Source organism: Vipera ursinii (genome assembly GCF_947247035.1).
Source record: "Vipera ursinii genome assembly, chromosome: 1".
NCBI lineage: Eukaryota > Metazoa > Chordata > Lepidosauria > Squamata > Viperidae > Vipera > Vipera ursinii.
Genome location: NC_139512.1, coordinates 101,557,898 through 101,580,972, shown reverse-complemented (window position 1 = coordinate 101,580,972; position 23,075 = coordinate 101,557,898).

Below are 23,075 nucleotides of genomic sequence, written 5' to 3'. Positions count from 1 at the left end.
AACAATAACACTTCCATGGCCCTTGCAAATAAGTCTTCCAGAAACTCCTGATTCTTTTAGCAGTTTGAATAGGGGTGGTAAAGTAAAGGCTCATTTGGTTGCAAGTTTACAAACTTTCAAAGACTCTTTTGTTTAGCTTTTCATAAATCAGAATGTATAACTTCCTTGTTCTCATGAACCACAGTCCCAGGAAATGTGATAATAATATTTCATACGCAATAGGACATGCTTTTTTAATGGCAGAGAGTTTTATTAAAAAGTTTCATATGTAATATATAAAAGAGGCAATAAAATATGGATGTCCTCCTGAAATTATGTAAGCCTTTAATAAAGCAATTGCCTAAATAGCTTATTAAAAAATAGAGGGGCCAGCATTCAAACTGATTACTAGTCACTTTAAATGTGTGGTGGCATGTTGTATATGCCAGGGGTGCTTCTGAATATCAATACTAAATTTCAAAACCACAGCAGGAGGATAAAAATGGCATGTTTTCAGTGGCTGATGTATCATCAGAAAAAAAGTGTATCTGATAAAACATGAAAAGGAATTTGAGATTTACACTCTAGGATTAAAGGTTATCCCATATATGCTTGATATGTGCTAATGTTTGTGTGAAATCAGAAATCCACAATAAACTCCTGCATCTGTCTAAACAGAATTAAATCCCATTGAATGCATTGTATCTTTGTTTTGATTACACATGCTGCAAAGTTGATTTTGTAAAAGCTGAGCCCTGTTCATGACTCTGTCTTAGAAAGCGCATGATATGTGATCATGTCATCATTACCCTAGTCTTGCATTTTGGTGTTTCACATCTGAACTGTGGAACTGAAAGCAAGTTCTGGCTTTGAATCATATATATATAATCAATTTCTCAATTGATCCTTTTGGCAAATCTAAAGTCAGATTTTTTTTATCCATTTTGTTTTGTGTTTCCCAGCCTAGAAGTGGATATTTTAAATCAACTGAAGAATCCAGTTCATTATGTAAAAGGTATATAAGACTACCTTCTAAGACCAATTATTCAACTGTAAAGTCTTTATAGGCACAACATTCATGAACAGTATTTGTTTTGCATGTGCACAGCTTGGATGTCAAAAAAGAAATTCACAGTAAGACTTCCCTTTCTGGCACTTGAGGATATACAGTACCTGTATGATGTTACCTTATATTGGCTGAATATTATTTGACCTCCTTTGTTGGTTCTGATTGGACATTTAAGAATTTAGGACTCCTGAATACAAAGTATATCCAATGCCCATATACTATCATCTCTCCCCTAATTTCATTGGGAAGCAGATCAGACTTGAACAAATATGGGTTTATCTAATCCCACACCTGTTTGAGTCTGCAAAGTATGCAGATTAAACATTATGACAAAGCTGCAGAGCAATTCAAGTTGCTTAAAAAATGATCTGCATTCCAGATTCATCTGTCTCCCACATACACCAGTACACATTGCCACATGCTCATACTTCTCTTTATGATTTCTTATATAACATATAAATGCCACTTTTAATTAACGTGACCAAAATGTCATCAAGTAGTTTAATGCTCTTTAATGTTCTTGCATCATTTACATTTTCTGAACGGTGTGGAAATGAATTCCATGTGTGGGCTCCCTAACATCAAAAAAACTTTGACAGGCTATTTAGAGGTGCTCCTTCATATTCCATTAGTGTGTACAATGTCAGGTTGGCAGGACTCAAAACTAGGCTAATCAGCACTTTGTCTTTGCTCCAGCCACTGCCAAATGCAACAGTTCACTCACCTCCAAAAATCCAAGTCAATGTTGGCATATCTTGGCCTGGACAGAAGCCTGAAGGTCCAGAAGAAGTGTCAAACCTAAATAGAATCCCAGACATGATCTGGTGGAAGGAACAAGAAGGAAAAATAGTCCAAAACTTTTCCCATTATGTAGGACAACCACTTTCTTCTTTCTTTCTGGCAGGCCATCTGAGTCCTATATTAATAATTGCACTATGCACGGACACCCATGCATCTATGGCTCAAGGACGTTTTGAAATTTGTAGCATATAAACTATGATTAGTAAACACATGTTCTGTATGATGCATATGCTCTTAGTTCTCTTTTGTCCAGCAGTTCTGTTCTTAACATCAAGCTGATTTAGCTATCTTAGCCTTAAACAACCTGGTAAAATGCCATATGTGCAAGAATACAATTCTTATGTCCAGAATTCTACATCAATTTTTCTGCCACTATTTATTTATTTCATTAAATTTACTGTAGTTGCCCAGATTATTACAAAATATTGTGGATTACTAACTTAAAACAATTAAAACATAGGCAAAACAAAACAAGACAGCTTGGACTAAAAACAGACCATTGAAAAAAAAAACAACACCCAGCACATTTGCTTCAGAGAGCAAATGGGATCCTGGGCAGTTTTGAAAGCTTTTTTAGAACAAAAGGTACCATCTGTATCTTCAAGATCCCTTGTAACAGAAAGGGAATTGTGACACTTGCTCAAAAACATGGGCTAACACAACTGAGTTTCCCCACTGACTTATTTTTCTCATAGAAAGATCAAAAGTAATGACCAAACTCATTTCTTCATTCTTTGAATTTTATGCCACCAACTCTTTACAGACTCACGGTGGCTGACAGCAGAATTAAAACACTGATTATAGAACATAAATATAAAATAATAAAATGGGCACAATAGGTTTAAAACAACATTAACACCACAACATGAAAACATCCACAGTAAGACAAATAACACCAACCTCATACAATAAAAACAAATTAATTTGTAATTAATAGCTTCTCACCCATCACATACAATAGCATAAAAGAAAAGAGCACAATTAAAAATCAGAAACACCAGCAAGACATCAACTACCAAAGACCCTCCCAAATAATTCAATTTTTAATACTTTCCAGAAGGCCACCACACTAGGGCCAAGACTGGCATTCAAGGGAAGGCTGCTTCATAATCTTGGCACCATTACAGGAAGACATATTTTTGTGGCTTTGCCCTCTGATCCCATGAAAAGATACGATCCCCAAGGGCTTCTCCCACAATGAGCATAGTAGACAAATTCCATTCTAGTTAGAGAAGGTGGTCTTAGAGGTTGTTTGGCACCGAGCCAGTAAGGGCTTTAGAGGTCCAGGTGTTAGGAAGCCTACTTTCTTTTGCAGGGCTTCCTGTGATGTGCTCCCAGGAAGTTAACACTTGCCATTAGAGTAGACATTGTGTTTTGTACCAATTGGAACTTCTGGGCGATCCTGAAAGATGGTCCCTCTATGTGCTCCCAGGAGCGCATAGTAGTAGTGTGGTGATGATGACATAAGCTACTGCTGTGAAGTTTATCAGAAACCATGAATGTCCTTGCTGGTCTTTTAAAATTTGCCAGAAACCAAATTGACTGAAACCCCAGGACTGACTTAGGCATCCTACTGTAAGAGAATAAATAGTTCAGAGAGCTGGTAAGACTATCTAGCCATCCCCTGCTAATGAATAATAACTAAAAACAAAGTATGGAAAGTAGACAGAGCAGAGGTCCTAAAATTATTTTCAACCCTTTAATAATATTCCTGCTCTGGGCCAGATAATTGGGAATAAAGAGGAAGGTCTGGTATAGTTGCCAATGCTACCCCTACAGGGATGTACTGGGGAAAATTTTTACATATAGAACTGAAGACTGCGGCATCTAAAGAAATTTGATATCCAAAGGATAACTGTATTTGTACATACAGCTGGCTTTTGAACTGCAAATCAGCTTTTAAATATGAACCAAGGAAAAACAGAGAACACTCTGCCATATGGCTGATAAAACAACAACCACAACAACTGACTTCAACATATAGGAACACAGGAAACCTAACATCAAGGGAGGTGATAGTACTGCTCTATACTGCACTGTTGAGGCCATATTTGGAATACTGCATCCAGTTCTGGTCACCACAATACAAAAAAGAGGTGAGGTGCTAGAACAGGGGTCCCCAACCCCTGGTCTGTGGACTGGCACTGGGTTGCGGCATGCCAGAAACCAGTCTGCACAAAGCAAAGCCCCATCTGCAGGATGCAGGCAGTATATGAAATCACGCCCCCTCTAGTCTGCGGAAAAACCTCTCTCCACGGAACTGGTTCCGGGTGCCCAAAAGGTTGGGATCCTCTGCTCTAGAAAGAGTGCAGAGAAGAGCAACAAAGATGACAAGAGGTCTAGAAGTTAGATCCTATGAATAACAGCTAAAGGAAGTTGACATGTTTTCATTAATGGAGAAGATTCGGAGAAGACAGAGGTGAAACATGATATCAGTCTTCCAATATTGAAAGGCTGCCCCAAGGAAGAGATTTATTCTCCATAGTACTGAAACATAGGACAAAAAACAATGGGCATGCGTTTGTCAGAAGGAGATCCAATCTGGAAATAATGAAGAATTTTCTGACAGTGAGGACTGTTAAGCAGTGGAATAGCTTTCCTTTTAAAGTTGTGGGTGCTCCATTACAGGAGGTTTTCAAGAAAAGATTGGACAGCCATTTGTCCGACATGATGATATTTAATTAATTAATTAATTAATTAATTAATTAATTAGGTTGCCCAAATCACTCTCAGTGACTCTGGGCAGCTTACAAAGATTAAAAAAACCAGTATAAAACAATAAAAAGCAATAACACCACACAACCCTGGCAACAATGTCAGTCAATCAAATAAGCCACTGGACTCGTGCCTTGGGGCGGTAGGGGAGATTGAACTAGAAGACTTCCAAGATCCCTTTCAATAGATTCTATGATTCTAAGATTATTCTATGAATCTGTGATACATTGTATCTTTGGCTTTGCTGGCCTTGCCAATACTGGATGGCCAAGTTCATTTCCTTCATCCACAAAATTGTCTTGTAAAAAGCAGCAGACAAACTTTCAAGGACTACAAGATTATTCTTTCAAAACAATGGAGCGGTAGAATGGATAAACTAGAGATTATCTGTTGAGGCCAGTGAGCACACAAAGTGGGTGGACTGGGGTTTTTAGGATGTCTGTTCTCAAGATAGGATAAAAGTAAATGAAAGCTTACATGCTGATTTGGTGTTTTTGTAGAAATAGTCAGCATTTATGAGAAATTGTGCTTTCATTTTTTGATAGGTTGAAATTCTGTGGCATAGTTTCTGGGTGACTTATGAACTATTGCAAAAACTGAGTTTAAGAAGCACCCTTGCAGGCCACAGAACTTTTAATTAATTTTTGTAGGAATAGATTTTTGTTAAGCAAATTTCTTATTTTATTGTCAGAAAAAAACACACGAACTAGGATAACTTTTCTCAATTTGTAGACTAACAACTTTATGAAAGACTGTAAATAATAGTATTTTTTCATCTGTGATAACTGTCTATCATTATTTAATTATGCATTATATTTTGTCAACATATTTAAATTGCAATTTTGCTTCATTTTTCTTACATTTAGTAATGTATTAAATGTCTTACAGACTTGCAAAATATGCACTGATTAATCAGATTATATCAATCAAACCATTACTGAATCAGTTATAATACCTCCGTTTCCAAACAGAGGTGCCAGTTGCTTTTACAATATTCATGTACTGATAATATGATAACATGCTAGTGCTACACTTCTTGAGTGGTTGAGAGGGGTGGGGGATATAGATTTTTTTCTTAATCAGACAGAGAGCCCCATTGCTAGTCCCAGATTTATGATGGTTGACAGAGAGATAGAGTAGCTTCATCTCTGTTGTTAGGGCAATTTTTGCAAAAAACATTTTGTCATCTTTATCTGCAAAGCTTTGCTGGAGCACAAACAGTGGTGGGATTCAGCCAGTTCGCATCACTTCGGCAGAACCAATAGCTAATTTTTTGTTCCCCAGGCCCAGAATGGACTTCCAGAGGTTGCATCCACACAGAGAACTGGTTGTTCACATATTTGAATCCTACCACTGAGCACAAAGCCAGTCCTATCATTAGGCAGACTGAAGAAGCAACTCAGGAAGCAGATGCTGGCAATGATGGCCGACTCTATGAAGACAAGAGTGATTCATACAGCTTGTCCTATGTCACCTAAACCATCCTGCTACACTTAGGATGCACTTTTTGGCTAACAAATCATAACTGAATTGCCAGTTGAAACAGCTGATGTAAAAGAAGAGGGGGGAATTCTTATTTTGTCCTCCACAGGCAGCAAATCATATTAGGGCGGACCTGCTGAAGATAATAATTTCACCCGCTTCACGGCCTGATGGACTCTGATATTGAGGACCCTTCTCACACCAATTCTTATTAAACTCCCCATCAAAGGCAGATGTACATTACCAGCTAGTGTGGTCTTTCTTCCAAGCATTCACATTCACAAAACTACTCCATTTTGAAAAGCAGTGAATTGGTACCACATTGGTTTTACTGGCTGAAGCATCATGTTGTGCCTTTAATATGTTTCTCAGATATGGTCTTGGTTCAAAGAATCATTACATTAGACATTGAACAATGGAAATAGGAAATTGTTCTTTAAGTAGCCCTGATAACATTTCTCACCCAAGGCTTGTTATAGACACTGCAAACTTGAGATTTTGTTTAGCAGCTTACTGTTCTGTACCAGCCTGCTACCGGCCCTGCAGAAAAGGCAGGGACAACCCCTTTTACAAGAAGGCAAGAGGCTGGAATTACGCCTGCCAAATTTATTGCTACAAAAATAAATAGAACAAGACACAAACCAAGAAACAGGAGCTTTTCAAGCGGTTGCCTTCAGCAAACCAGCCCTCCCACGCATTCCCCCTTAAATACAGTTCAGGGCATGGCTTCTCTCTGCCTCCTTCCGAGGAGCCCCATTGCCTTCCTCTGTTTACTCCTTACACTTACAATGAAAAGGAAAATAACATTTTGTTGCAAATAGGGACAGGACGAGACCTCTCTTTGCATAGAAAAATGTAATGTAACAGTAAAGTATCTTCTTCAACTTAATGAAATATTTTAGGTCTTCCTATTATGTATGTCTGAAGATAGTACTAGTACTATTCCAGTCACTAAAGAATGAAGAAATTAAGAGTTTATTTTGGGGCACTTTATTGTTAAATTGGCTTCCTTCAGTCTGTCTCTCCCTTTCTCTCTCTCTCTTTCTCTCTCACAACACACATACACAAACATACACAACCACTACATTAGAGATTTTAATATTAATTTTCCTTTTTGTCACCATCTCTTTTTTGTCTCTTCTCTTCCATACATTTTCTAGGTTCCTCACCATTTTTCACTCACATTGCATCTTCAGAATCATGCTGTACCTCATACTACCATGGACCACTTATGATGAGCTCCCTATCATAAGCAAAGCACAGCCAAGGCAAGGCAAGGCAAAGCAAATTACGTGCTTCTCAGAAAATTCTGCATGGAGGAGTTTATGCAAAGTTTTATGCCAATTACAAAGAATAATTAAATATAGCTTTTATACATAGTTTTCAAAAATAGCATCTTCCTCAGATATATTGATATGAACTCACACCATAAAGTTACTGGACAGCGAAGCAGTACTCATAATTGCAAATATCAGTATAGAATAACTATTTCATCTAGATTTGGCTATTTACAGCAAAGAACAATGCCATATAGAGTCCATTGTGGTGCATACTGATGGAAACTTTCCATCCGCTTCCATCAAAGATGTGATTCACAAGTAGACATACAGGATGCTTCCTAAAAAACAGCAAGCACCATTCATAACAGACCCCTTTGTGTTCTCTGTTGGAAGCCAGCCAAACAATCCACATAGCCTAAACTGACCCAGTCATCAGATTTGGGGAATAAAGGTTGGTGATGTTTGTTAAAAGCCTGAACATCTGAACGGTAATGATTTAAGGTTCTGAAACAGTACACAATTAAACTGGATAAATTGGGACTGTCGAGATGCGCCTAGTATGAAACCAAGCATAGTTTTACTCCTGTTTTTCAAACTCAGTGGTCCTGGGCAACTGTGTGGTTAATGGAAAACTGGACACATAACAAATATATAATGGCTGGGAGTTAACTCTTTCCCTGAAAGAGACATTTTGAAAAATATACATAGGTTCTGAACGTGTCCTTAAATGAAATTTATGTTGGCAGTGAATGAAAATGAATGCATTTTCATTTGTCATGTTGGCTGCATTATATTTGAGATGGAAGGGGAGTGCAAGAGCTGCTTTTTTCTCTCTTCTGTTTCTTTTAGTTCTGCAGAAGCAATATGAGACTGCTTTGTCCATATAGGAATGGGAGATGCTATTACTGAGATTCATTCTGTATTAACCATACTGGTCCTGGAAGAAGTTCCAGACCAATTTTAACTCTAATAAGTTCTCAGCATTTGTTAAAATCTCAGTAAATTGGGGACCAAAAAAAAGTGATAGCTTCATTAACGTAGACAATTCTCAAAGCCTCCTATATATCAAAGATTTTAAAATTTTCATTCAAGAAAGTCCCTGTGCCAAATTTTAGAGTAAGCTCATCCCTTATCACCTTACTTTTCCCCATCTCCATTCAGGAATTCCTCCCCCTGATCCTGAGATACTGCCCCTTCTCCTAAAAGAATTCCAATAACATTCTTAGGGTTCTAAGTAGTGACATTGAGAAGCAGGACTTAAATACTTTGGGGGGGGGAATGTTGCTTCTTAAAAGTGAGATGTTAATCTTCATTTAAAAATAATAAGTTTCCTGACCTGTCTCTCTTGCTTTCCCCATCCCCAAAAGCTTAACACAACAGAAGTCTTACTGTTTTTTTAAACGATGTTTGCATCTCAATTAACTGTTCAGAAAATGTTGGAATACATTTATTTTTTCCTCCCTTAAGATCATAAGGTGAGCCCTCTTACAGTACCCATTTTGTTTAAATACAAACCCTGTACTGTGGGCCCTTTGGTACTTAAAAAGGCAAGTTACATTCATGCAAAGCCAAGCTGATGAATTTCGGAAAGGTGCAGTCGCTGAAAGAAATACCTGTGTTTTAAACTTATAAGAGTTATTGCCCATGAACACCACAGTACATTCACTCAAGGATTTAATTTCAAAAAAACTTTCCTTCACTGGAGAAATGGCCAAGCTTTTCAATAATATGTTGTGAGGATGAAAAAAAAAGCACAAAGTTGGTAGTATTGGAAAACTCAGACACTCCACAAAGCAGAACATTAAGACTGTGAAGGAACTAGTTATTCTGGCACTATCGCTCATTTCGTTTAGAATTCATTAAGCATAAATTTGAATTCATAAACTGCAGAAAAGTTTTGTCTCAAATCTTTTAGCCAGGCAATTCTATTTCTTTCAAAATAAAATTGTAAAGATTCTTAACATACTTCCAAAAATTACTATGTTATCAGATAAGAATAGAGGTGAAAAGTTGAAATAACTCTAAGATAAAGCATTTAGATTTTAACCCTCTGTCTTACACTGATTATTTTATTTTAATATTAGGGAATTCTTGCTTCTTCGTTATTTTTTCAAAGCTACTTTTTGCTCATATTCTGGTAGTTTATATATTCAGAACAGCTATTTAGCAGAAGAATATACCTTCACTTTCTGTGGACAAGCCCTTGTATTTCAAATGTTGAACTTTCCTTCATAAAAGTGAGTTAGTTAAAGTAAAATTAAATCACTATCACATACTTACATGTAGTTACATTTAAAGGGCCTTTAAAAACTTCAGTTTATCTAGATAGAATATATAATATTAGTGAATATTTGGCCATAAGCTCATTGTATCAATAGCATTAATTCTTACTTTATTCAAAGTACAATTCAGTACCTTAAATGACTTAATTCTAGGATGCATTCAGATTCATATAAATCTGTCTGTCTGTCTATCTATTTACCCACCAACCATCTTTGGAAGATGCTTTTCTCTATGTTCCAACAAGGATGAAAGGACATTTGAATGTCTACTGGATGGGCAAGTTTAAAAAAAGAGAGATTTTTTTTAATCCCATTTATATCCCGCCCTTCTCCAAAGACTCAGGGCGGCTTACAATCTAAGCACAAATCAATGTGCTTAGCAATAGCATTCATTCTATGTATATGCCTGCTTATTAGGGCTTTCGCCCCCCCCAAGCGGCATTATTACAAACTCAGCTTATTGCCCCCAACAATCTGGGTCCTCATTTTACCTACCTCGGAAGGATGGAAGGCTGAGTCAACCTTGAGCCTGGTGGGATGCGAACCTGCACTAATTGCAGGCAGCTGGTGTTACTTAAGGAGGAATTAGCCCACTGCTCCACCAAGGCTCTTTATTTATTTCATATGTGTATATGAATGGTATATGTAATAATCCCAACCCAATAAATTTGTGGGACTCCTAAAGAATGTGGTTGGGATTAGCGTCTCTCAACACAAACATGGTTTAGAATGTCCAAATTTAGTTCAAATTAAATTTGGCCCCTCTTAAAACATTCTGACTAAATCAATGCCTCCTCCAAGATCAGGACATTTAAATTTTTAATAATAAAATATGACCTCTTTTATATCAATAAAGTAAAAACTTATTTTGTGCATGTGCGTCTTCAAGTCACTGTTGACTCCTGGAGACTATATACACAAGTCCCTGTAGTGTTCTTGGCAAAATTCCAGATGCCATTGCATTGTTTTTATAGGGGTTAAACTGGTCCAAAGTCACTCAGCTGGCTTCATGCTGAGACAGAAGTAGAAGTCATGGTCTCCCAATTTCTAACCTTATGTCTTAACTACTATGCCAAACTGACTCTTTCTTATTGTAAAGAGGTTCCCCCCCCCCGGCACTTGTTAAATAAGAATTGGCCATTAAAGACCATCCATTTGCCCTTCAACACAGTTGGCTTCCCCCCAAAAATTAGTACCTTATTTTTTATATGATGACAGAAATAAAATAAAAACACTTTAAAACTTTAGTAAGGTTTAAATCATTTATCAATGTAAAAGAAACGAAAGCCAACTTTTTGCATCCTTAATATCTTGCTGTGGCTATTTATATATCTTAATTTGCTTTGGACAACTGCCCTCTAAAATTCATCAAAGTTTCTCTTTTATTGGCTCATTTGTGATTCTAAGGTGTAATTAAGCAAAGTGCAAAGATCCGTAGTTTGAAACATGCTGACATGAAATACCAAGTAGCATTGTTCACAGATTATCAATTGGCAGGGATTGATAAACTGGGAAACCTTCTATATCAAAACAATAAAATTAACTGATGGCTTCCTGGATGTAATATTAAAGAGCCTAAATCAACATTAAAGCCCTTGGGAACTGTTAAGATGAACAAAAACTATTTTCCTTGGACAGTTTTTATGGTATTTGGAGATCATCACTTGTCTTGGATTGAAAACTACTTAGAATATAGCTCAAATAGTCAACTTATTTGAATAGGCTGTTACCAGAAAGAGCAATAGATGTATAGAGACAGGGTGCACTGAAACTGAGCATTTGGGTTCAAATTAATTCTTTTAAAATGAATATTTTGCTCCTTAAATGGCAAGGTTTTACAATGTGAACTTCATGAACCAGTTTTAAATCAGCATATCACACATCTCTTATAAATTCAAGACACTAGAAAACATGGAATTCATCCTCTGTTTGCATTACATTAGCTGTCAATGAAATACCATGTCAATTCCTATTTGATCTATAGAAAACATAGGTGAAATGTGAGATGTATAGTTCAGATCAGCTAACAGGGCCAGACAATGAAATTTTGCTGTTTGAGAAATAGCAAGTAGGAATCATTTCTCCAAATGTGCTGAGTAACAGTATTTCCACGTAAAATAATATATACCCTGCCACTTTAAATGCTCCAAAGTCTGCTTCACTTAAAGCAAATTAAAACGTTTGTTGAGTACCATCTACCCTACACTGACCCTAAACCACGGGTCTTCAAACTTGGCCCTTTTATGACTTGTGGACTTCAACTCCCAGAATTCCTCACCCAATGTGCCTGGCTAAGGAATTCTGGGAGTTGAAATCCACAAGTCATAAAAGGGCCAAGTTTGAAGACCCCTGCCCTAAACCAATATGTAATATATTTAGCCTTTATTTATTCAGTATATGGACATTTTTTCCTGTACTTCATCATTTTAAAAAAAGTTTTTTTAAAAAAAGAATATGGATCACATAAATTTAACAATTATACCATACCATAGCACTAACTATATAGACTAGCCAAATAATGAAACATGGAAATATTTTGTAATTTTCATCTAAGCTGCAATGTTTAATTCTGGGCAATTTTGAATAAAAAAAGGTTGACCGTTATTTTTTAAAATAGCCCCATGCTTTTACCTATTAGTGTTCTCTGTCTATACATTAGTTACTTATTTCAGTCTAAGTCATTGCACTCAACATAAGGTGCAGCATTCAAATAAACTATGAATTTTCAAAGAAGGAAAAGAAAAAGGAGACATCAAAATGGGAGGAGGGGAAGATTCCAAGATTCCAAATATAGCAAAACTGCTTGTTTTATATAGTTTTTTTAAAATAACAGCTTTATTATATATTAGGTAAAAATTAACTTATTGAAACTGAATACTTCCTGGGGAAAAATAGACACATCTCAATAAAAACATTTGAAATTAAGGAATGTGAAGGGAAGGGAAGGGAAGGGAAGGGAAGGGGAGGGAAGGGAAGAAAGGAAGGAAGGAAGGAAGGAAGGAAGGAAGGAAGGAAGGAAGGAAGGAAGGAAGGAAGGAAGAAAGGAAGAAAGGAAGAAAGGAAGGAAAATTCTGATGGTCCCTACCAGATTTCCATTAAAAAAAAAACTCAGTGGGGAAGCTGGCAGGAAGTCGGGAGTTGCACTTACTACCACTGCTTTTGTTGTTGTTGTTGGCTTCCCCTTGGTCATTCTGTTTCTCTCTTTAAAGAAAGAAAGGCATTGAAATCTGAATTTTACCAATTTAAAGCTTAGTATTTTAATAAGTGTATTTGAAAATATATTGTAGCAATAATTTAATGTTTGGGAGAAAAACTACAAGACTGTTCTCTTGAAGTCCTTACGGAATGGTTCTGAGCATTTTCAAAAAGACAATTTAGCAGAGTTTTAATGACTTGGGATAAAAACAAATACTTCAATAATCAAAAGCTAGACAATAATGGAATAAGGAGAAAAACTGCTGAAACCTTTTGTTTGTGTCACTTTTCAAAATTGAAAATATTTTGACAACCTGACCTCCCCAGAGAAAAGGTGAGATCTAAATAGGAAATAAATGTGAAATACTAATACTTTCAAAATTAATGCAAACCATTTATGCAACTCCGAGTTATTCTTTGATATAAGGTTCTCATTCAGTCTCTAGATTTAGTTAACACATACTTCTTCCCACTGTTGATTACTTCCTTGTAACAAAAAGCTGCTAAGATAAAGCTTATGAAAATTAGGGCCCATATGATTGTATTGTAATATCAGACCAACTATGAGCAAACAGAAGTGGAAGCAAATTAATCAGAGGCAAAGGAAAGGAAATAGGAAGGAGATAAACACACTCTTGGATTCTCTCACAAGTAAGCTTAATGGACTGGCAATGTTTCTTATGAGTCCCACACAGTCTATGCCACAAAATACAATTTTAGGATAGAAAACATTTGCTTTTGATTTCTGGAATTAAGTCTCCAGTGACTTCTACACTGTGGAATCTCTCAGTAAATTTAACAAGGGAAAGTACTGGTGGACTGGATTTAATATTTCATATAATTCTTATACAAAATATTGGTCTATCTCTGGAGATAGGTTTACTTCTTCCAGAACTTCTGTATGGGCAGTTCCAATAAGATAAAGGTATTTGAAATTGGAAATGTTTCTTTGAATTGAAATGTTTTAAAAGGTATTTGAAATTGGAAATGTTTCTCTGAATTGAATATTTTGTATGGCAACAGGCCAGCAAGTCAACTCTTTAAAAGAAGATCTGTAAGACAAAAAATAGTTCCATTTCCAGACAATCTAGTTGATGCTATAAGCATAAAGCAAAACTCAATCACAAACATACTCTTCTTCCTATTGTAGGCTTAGATGCAGAGGCTTGGATTACCTAATGTTACATAATTCAGCAATGCATGAAAAGACCATGTTTTCATTTGAAGACTTGGTATTTATAAAGTGTTTTTACTTTTAAGCAGGGCTTTTTTTGTCATAGAACTCCCAGAACGGAGTTCCGGCACCTTTTGTGGATGGAACCTTGTAGGGTAGGCAAGGTGGGTTGAATTACGTGTGTGAGTTCCAGCACCTTTTTTTAAAAAAAGAAAAAAAGCACCGCTTTCAAGAATGACGGTATCATAGTAGCTTGTTTGCATGCAGCCTGCAACAAACCATTTTGGTAATAGGCAAGTACAGAATGCTTTTGATCTTGGTAAGCAAAACTGCTTAAAAAGAGAATTTTCATTACAGCTACTCCAATAGGTTCAATTGAGCACTTTGTTCACAGGTAGAATAGCTAACTTCAGGTTATGATCTGGACTTATTTTCAAGGAAATAAAAATTGAGTATTATGGAAAGAATGATCCACTATTATATGAACCAAAGCAATGGAGATACCAGGTAAAGCTTCTTTATTGATGATGAAACCTAAAACAGCAGTCATTGAGTTCCCAGCCAATTATATCAAGACTCCTAAATAGAGGGAAAGAGACATGATCTACTCTACTCTACTCTACTCTACTCTACTCTACTCTACTCTACTCTACTCTACTCTACTCTACTCTACTCTACTCTACACTACTCTACTCCATTCTGCATTCTATTCTATTCTATTCTATTCTATTCTATTCTATTCTATTCTATTCTATTCTATTCTATTCTATTCTATTCTATTCTATTCTATTCTATTCTATTCTATTCTATTCTATTCTATTCTATTCTATTCTATTCCACAATTAGTGGGAAAAGCCTCAAACTAAATTATAAGTCTGAAGGATACTTGGAGTTCTTCTAGCTTCCTGGTATTTTTACAGAGTTATATTCTTACTGCCAGCACAGGAATATAGTTTTAAATAAAAAAATCCATTCTTAACTAGGAACACTTAAAATCTGCCTTTACAGATATCTTTTCAACTTTCAGACTCCACAATGGCAGTGCTGTACTACATAATTACTTCACATAAAGGAATGCTGCATGATTGGGGAGGGGGAGACATTAGTTTTGAAAGACACTTTCAAGATCCCTCTATCCTTTCCACTTTCTTTCATTTTCTAAAAATACTGTAGTTTTGATTGGTGGTCTGAGTAGGTGGGAACATCATTTTCAATTTCCCTGCAGTGCTACACAGGACTGTTTCAGCCGTTCTTCTTTCCTATGTGCAAATCCCTCTTGCAGGCATTCCCTTACGCTCCTTCACTCACAATATACTCGTCCTAAATAGCATTTATAATTCCAGCCTCTACTTTGAGAATATATTTCTTCCAAATATCTCCCAATCAACAAGCTTCTGTCACTTCATTCCAATTGCAGGTATGTATAGCTATTTCCATCAAGACAACCGTCTAGGCAATCTGTATTCTATACTGCTGGCAAAACTCTTTTCTTATGAGTTTTACCCTTGTAGCATGGTAAGACAGTGTACCTTGACATTGTGAAAACATTATTAGTTGGGTTGGTTTTAGCCTTTTCAACCTATACAAGCACACCTGTGCTAGGCTTGTTTTTTATACTAGATATAAAAGGAGTGACATATGATGGATTCACTGTCTAGTAGATGTATCATTTTCAAAGCTATTTCTTAAACTAGGCTGGTTCCACTGAGACACAGCCAACTCATCACTTATTTTTCCTTGAAGTGTGTAACACCTTGCACAGGGAGTTGTGGAGTTGAATCTATAAGATGCATTGCTCAGTATGGCTGAGTTGTATTAATCACCACCCTATTATTTTCTTTAATATTCCTGCCCACATAGCAATTTGTTTTAAAAATGAAAGATCTTGGATTTTACATAGCTGAATAAAAAACATAACCAGATAGTATGATGGCAGGGCTCTAATTTTTCTCCTGCCTTAATTTTGTTGCACATCAGTGGTTTGCCCTGCACAATATAGATTAGAGAGAAGAAACTGATTTACTGAAGAGTAACTTGCCATACTTGTTCTATGTATGGCTTGACTTTCTCACCTGAATTTCTGAAAATTTCTGCCATGTGCTGCACAGCCAGAGCTTTCTCTGCTTCCAAAATCCTAAAAAACATTTCTCTGGAAAATCCTAAAAAGATTTATCTTGAAAACTAGGCATTCTATGTACAGGAAATGAAATTTGAAGGATTATTTGGCTTTTCCAGGTTCATAATGGTGCAGCTCCCAGACTGTTTTTCTTAAAATTCTCACTCCATACCTTGATTTACAAGACTAGCTCAATCATTTAGTACAGGAATTATGTGGGAAGGCTTCCGGAGGTTCAAATTATTCTCAAATTAGAATCATTCCAACAGGAAGATGTTCATTAGGTTCATAATGAGATTCTTGCATCATTATATTATTTCTCTATGCATGTTCTTTCTATACAATATAGCCTGCATATGTAACTCACAATGGTGATAGTTGTGGCTGGGAAAAAGAAGAGGGAATAATATAGCAAATTCCAGTGGTAAGAATGATATCTATACCCCTTTAATCTAATTTTTGCTTCGCATTTTCAAATCTGTTCATAATTAGAGTTCACAATGTGACTCTGATTTTATATTCACCATGGTATCTTATGCCTCCATTTGTTCCACAGTTTCATTTTGGCTAATATTAAATAAAAGAATATGGTCTTAGATTAGCTGAAGGTTTGCAACTGCTACTATGTATTATTAGAAGAAAACTTCCCATAGTTTATGCTATGCACAATTCAACTGTTTGAAAACACTCATATTAGGAAGCATTAACCCAGGTTTGGTAAAGAGTTTTCCCCTTGTTTCTGGAACATTTTGCAGTAAATTCAGAACAGAAGGGCACTCCTCTGAAATAAAAATGTGTGCTTTGTTGGCTACCAAAGTATGTTTGCTAGTTTCCTACTTCAGAATGAGATGATGGACATTCAGTAGATATTGGACAGCCTAAAGTAAAACCCCATAATTTAAAACATTCCACTTTGCTGCATTCCAAGAAAAACATGAAGTAGTGAACAAAAGCAGCAGTATTATAATAAGAAAACAACTAGGTACATTTCTCTCAAAATTTAGAAACTGTCTAAACATCCCATTTCATGTTTTACTTTTTTATTGGGTTGGGCGACAAAATTTAAACCTAGCTTGTTAACCTAAATATATGAGTGTTATATATTTTTAGATCAAGATTGAATGTAGCTTGAAAAGACCTACAGAGAAATTATTTTCAAGTTGGCTTTTTTAAAAAGCTTACCATCTGCAGATTGTTATATGATAGACATGAAAATGAAAACTCCTTTCCTTTCCATTCCATCTGAATGGCAAGAAAACTGTTTAAATTCATTTGGAGTTGACAGCCTCAGTCTCACTTGGGAGCAAATTAATTCATGTAAACATTTTTATGGAGTTTGATATATGGGTATACCTCACCTTTCACCAAAAAGCTGCAGGGGATGTAAACATTACAGTGCTTCTTCTCCTGAGGTACACCAATATTGTAACCTATAGATACAACAATGAAACATCTTTCATTATTACATACACTCAGTCCAACTTACCTCACAAAATGGTGGTTGCGGAGAAACACAGGAAGTGGAATTGCTTTATGCTAGTTTGAGCTCCTAGATGAAAACATTGGAATATAAATCTAACAAATAAATAAATGGTGGATGTGTTTGGTAAAGTATGGGTTAGAAAACATGCTCATTTTCTGTTGGGCATATATTGTAGAAACATTATCAGAAATGAAGCCACTTTGGAAGACTCTGAACACTAGCTGCAGGTTAGGTTTGCAGCAACAGTCTATCACAACTAATAGTTCCCAAACACAGTGTGTCAAATGTATCTCCCAGAGGAAATTCAGTGTGACAACTCCAATATACGCTCTGACCTTCATTGCCTAAAGGACTGTAGCTTTGTTTCTGTTTTTCCACCTTGGCGTTCTGTTTTGGCCTATTCAAAAACTCTTTTTATTTTCATTTCTATCTGTTTATGATGAATATTTTGCAGCCATAGACAAATGTGGCCATTTAACTATTTACCTCAGTGTCTACCCAGCACTTTATCGTAATTACTCTTTAAGATCCCTGAAAGAGGGATTGTTTAGCTTTTGTATTTCCTTACTTTTACCAATTTAAAATGTTATTCATCTTACCTTTATGCCTTCTTCTCATACCAAGTGGATGCTATTTAATTTATGCTTATAGATTATGAAATTAAAAGATATTACATCCTATCATGTGTGAGATAGTCACCTCCTAGTGGAGATAGTCTGCTTTGCCCTTATTACTCCTCTTGCTGTCCTCTGTTAGAGCAATTCTCCAATATTAATAATTATAAGGCTTTCTTAGATTACATACATGAGGAACCAGGACTGTGACTTCCTGTTTGGATTTTCTATTGGTAAACTCCTTCATGTAATAAAATAATTTGGCTGCTTTAGGTGAGCTGGGGCTGACCACAACAAGGTATATATAATACAGCTCTAACAATCATCTTTATGGAAAATGAACTGTAGTAGTTTTTAATAGCCTATCTTTCATTTTAGGCTCTGAATGAATGAATGAACCTTTATTGTCAAAGTACAACCATGTATACATTGAGACTGGCTGAGCCTCCCTTCGTGCCCCCCCTCACATGTTAGCTCTTTAGGAATTTAAAAGAATGAAGAGTGAATTGGAGAACACCAACCTCTATTTGGTTGTTACTGAAAATCTAAGTCATGATCACTTGAAATCCACGATCTCTTGAAATTTGCTGATTCTTCCTCTTCCTCCTCCTCCTCCCTCCTCCTCCTCCACAAAACTTCTTTCTTTTAGAATGTTGTTTAAATGTTTATATAAAAGGAGGGGGCGGAAAGTAAATGTGATTTAAACAGCAAAAACAAACAGACAATACATTACAAAATGTTCTGTTTTTCTCTTTTGCTGAGTAGCTTTTGTTGTTAATATTGAACTCACAGCACATTCTTCTCTATGCAGATTTGGCAATTCCATATTTAAATCCACAAACTTGCTTCTGTTTCACCTTAAGGGCTTTAAATGGTCCTTCTGTTTGTATTTCATTCTTACATTGGATTGGAACTGATGGTTATGCTGTTGTACCAAACGGAATGCTAATTGTTCAAGGATGCAACAATGAAATTGAAAGATAATGCACAACAGTTTGTAATCTTGATTTAGTTCTGTACATTTACATTCGAAAGTGTGTATGAGTGGGAAAACTTAGGTAGTAGTATAAACTACTCTATCTCAGATTTACAAAGTTCTTTTGATGCAATGAGAAAGTCTTATTTGTATTTTGTTAATTTTGTAGTCTGTTTGGGAGCTGAAGATACCTTGCATAGAAGATACCTTGCATAGATACCTTCCATCTTTCTTAAACATTCTGGAATGTTTGTGTAATTTTTTTCCAGTTCTTACAGCTTTTCAGAACCCTTTTGAGTTTAATAATTCTTTTACAAATGTAGAAATTTTCCTTAAGATAATGCAATAGGCCTAGCTATAAAGCAAGTATCATAATTTGTTCATACGGAATATATATAAAATTCATACGGAATATATATAAAATAAAATTACTTCAAATAATTATAAATTCTACATAAACAATTTCATTTAAATTTACAATTTGGGATATATTTTAAAGTTACTCCTCCAAGAACTGTATCTGAAATTTTTGAGGGAGATATCCCAAAGGTGCTTTTTCACAGGGCAACTGGACTTTCTTATTTTTCTTTGAAGATGTTTTACTTCTCATCCGAGAAGCTTCTTCAACTCTGACTGGACAGTGGGGAATGGAGCTCCATCCAGTCAGAGTGGAATAAGCTTCTTGGATCTTCAAAGAAAAACAAGAAAGTCCAGTTCCCTCAGGAAAAAGCACCTTTGGGATAACTATAACCTGGACAATTGAGAATCTCCATAGACATTTGAGGAAGATACTTACATCACAAGATTGTTGATCTGAGGGGGGGAAAGATGTTTTAGGAGCACTGAGCAAATGATGAAATGGGGGATGTAGAAATATTTAAGTATGGCTGGGCAGAGAGTTTTGTTCCTAGAGTCCTATTGATGTGGTTTTAATAGAGAGTGTGTGTTTGTGTATAAGGCATTGTCTGAAGATTGAGTTCTTTTAAAAAAGATATGAGTCTGAACCTTCTTTCCAGACATTAAACACTTGAACAATTCTACAGAAATCAGGGGCTCCCAATGCAATCATATGTTTACATATCTAAATAGTTATCATTTGACCTCAGTTTCACTTCATACTTCTAAATCTATAAATAGTTAAGTGCACTCAAACTGTCAATTAAATCCCTCAGAATTATTAACTACAGTTTTAAGCATGTTATATTTTATTTCCTAGTTCAGTGACTGGACGCCTTTGTGCTGTTATATGCAAATTCACATTTTACAATTGTGGCATCTGATACAAAAATGTAACCAAATTTGTTCTGAGCTTCGAATATGTTTTGGTTATATTAATCTCTTTTCCTTAAACCTGTAGATGGGTTGGAGCTCATGAATTCTAAAAGTCTCTTTAAACATATGAACTGGAAAAAGTTAAAATTTCCCTGAAATCTGATGAACTGAAACTATTCTATGATGAGTTCCTATTGACATCAATGGAAATCAAGCATGCTGCTCCACTTTTACTTGTTGCATCTGTCAAAATAATACAACCTGAGTTTGAGTCAGGAGGGGGAAGGGTAACCTGGGCAGCATGGCCAAGTCTGAATGCCTGTGAAATGTTTTCCTCCTAGACGTTGCTAAAGACAAAACACTATACTGTCTGCAAAGAATAACTCAAGCAGAGAAAATCGACATGTCTAATGAAGGCAGAACTTTTACAGCAGACCTCACAAAGGCCTCTGGGCCCTGCTTAAAGCAATAGCTGCTAAGATCCTATTTATGTGGCAAAGCTCAGCCATTATATGTAGCAGTGGTCCTTGAACCCAACATTACATGAAATTTATACAGATGAAATCAAAGCATTACCTTTGTCCTTAAATATTTAATGGCTTCACCAAGAACATATGCATATGTGTGTGTGTGGTTAAGAGAAGAAGACAGCTGGACATGCCATTCTTAGTGGGCCATTACTACCAGAAGACCCCCATCAGGCTCTTTCATGATGCCACAGGGTGCTGTTTCCTTCTGTTGTTCTTAGTCCAGAGACGAGACAAGGCCCAGAGGGAGAAAGCAAGCAAATGGCCCAAGAAGATGCAGGAGCAACTTTCTTGCTTCTGTGACTTTCTTGCTTCTATTTTCTGAGAAGCTTCCTTAATGACTCCATGAAAGACCTACGATCCCTTTTTATAGCAACTCCAGCTTTCTGAGATAGTGTGGCTTGGCAAATGGCCAAACCATGGTGGCAGATTTTCCCCCCCCCATATTTTAGTAGGAATGACATTGAAATAAAAAACCAAAAACTAATTCAAAAATAAATGAAAAATGTTGGGTTTCCCCCCACATCTACTGAAAATGTTGTGTTACCATCTTTTTCAATCCATATCTTAAACACTTTTTTTTAAAAAAGTGATTTTTTTTAAAAAAACAGAATGTTGTATCCTTCTTTGTTTACTCATTAGAATACCATCTTTGCTTGTGAATCTTGAAGTAGAACACAGTATTTTTCTACTAACTGGCCCAAAGCCACACAGGGAGTTTCTAAGGTTGAGAGAAAAATTGAATCTAGTTCCCTGTCTTAACCACTGCATCTCTGACTCTATGATGAAATCAGAGGACATCAGTAAGAGATGCCACCTTCAATCATAGTCATTCCCTAGAACCAAGTCCTAAGAAGGGAAGAAACAAATGATGTGACTAAATCACAAAACACAATATACAAGATGTTTGGCTGAATGTCCATTGGATAAGGATCCCACTGCTGCAATGCGACAAATGCACAAAGTTCTATCGCAGCATTTCTAATTAGCCACAGTACTTTTTCAGCTTAGCAATTCTTTGCAAACTGCACTGCAGAAGCATTAAGAGCTGCCAGATAATCTATTCTTTTTTCCCCTACCTACTGAAATAGATCACTATGAAATAACACAATCCATTTTTTTTCCCAGAAATAGTGTACTATAGTTGTCTGTTCATACAAAAGCACATGGGGACATATCATCTTACCAGATCTATTATTTGGGATAGTTTCAATGTCACACATGTAACATCCTTTCTTTACCTCAGTTTCTTACAAGGCTTCACAATATGCTCTAGAGCAGGTGTCCCCAACCCCTGGTCCATGGACCAGTACTGGGCTGTAGCATGCCAGCAACTGATCCGCACAAACAAGCAAAGCCCCATCTGTGGGATGCAGGCTGCACACAAAACCACATCCCCCCCGGTTCATGGAAAAACCTCTCTCCACAGAAGGTTGGGGGCCACTGCTTTAGAGAGTTTCCATCAGCTGAACAACAGGGAACCCAATTCAGTAGCAGAGATCATTCTGTGAGCCGACATCACTGGATTCCATGTTTTGAATTTAAACCTGAAATACAACTGTGTGGGATTTGCTGAATCATTCCCTTCAGACTGTTGAAATAAAAGCAGTATTATAAGGAGATCTTTCAAGCTGATAATAGTCCTGATATTGCTTTATCTATTAAAAACATAGAAGAGAGAATACCCTGGTATTCTCTCAACCAGTGTTTCTCAACCTTGGCAACTTTAAGATGTGTGGACTTCAACTCCCAGAATTCCCCAGCCGGTATGCTGGCTGACTTGAAGCCCACACATCTTAAAGTTGCCAAGATTGAGAAACACTCATCTGGATCATTCACTTAAGAAATTCCTTTATTTCCATTCCAACAGCCTTCCACTTTTGAATTTGTCTGTTTGTGGTATTAAACCTCCCCTTCAGGGTCTCAGTTTAACGAAATCTCGATCATCCAAATAGATCTCACTTTTCCTTCAACACATGTTTCTAATTCATTTTGTTATATATTGTCAAGAAACAACCCAGTCTCCCCCTCCTGGCTGTTTTCTGGGAATCCTAAGCAGGAACCGTAGACAGGAATTCTCTCTTTCTTTGACTTTTTTGTTTTAAAGAAC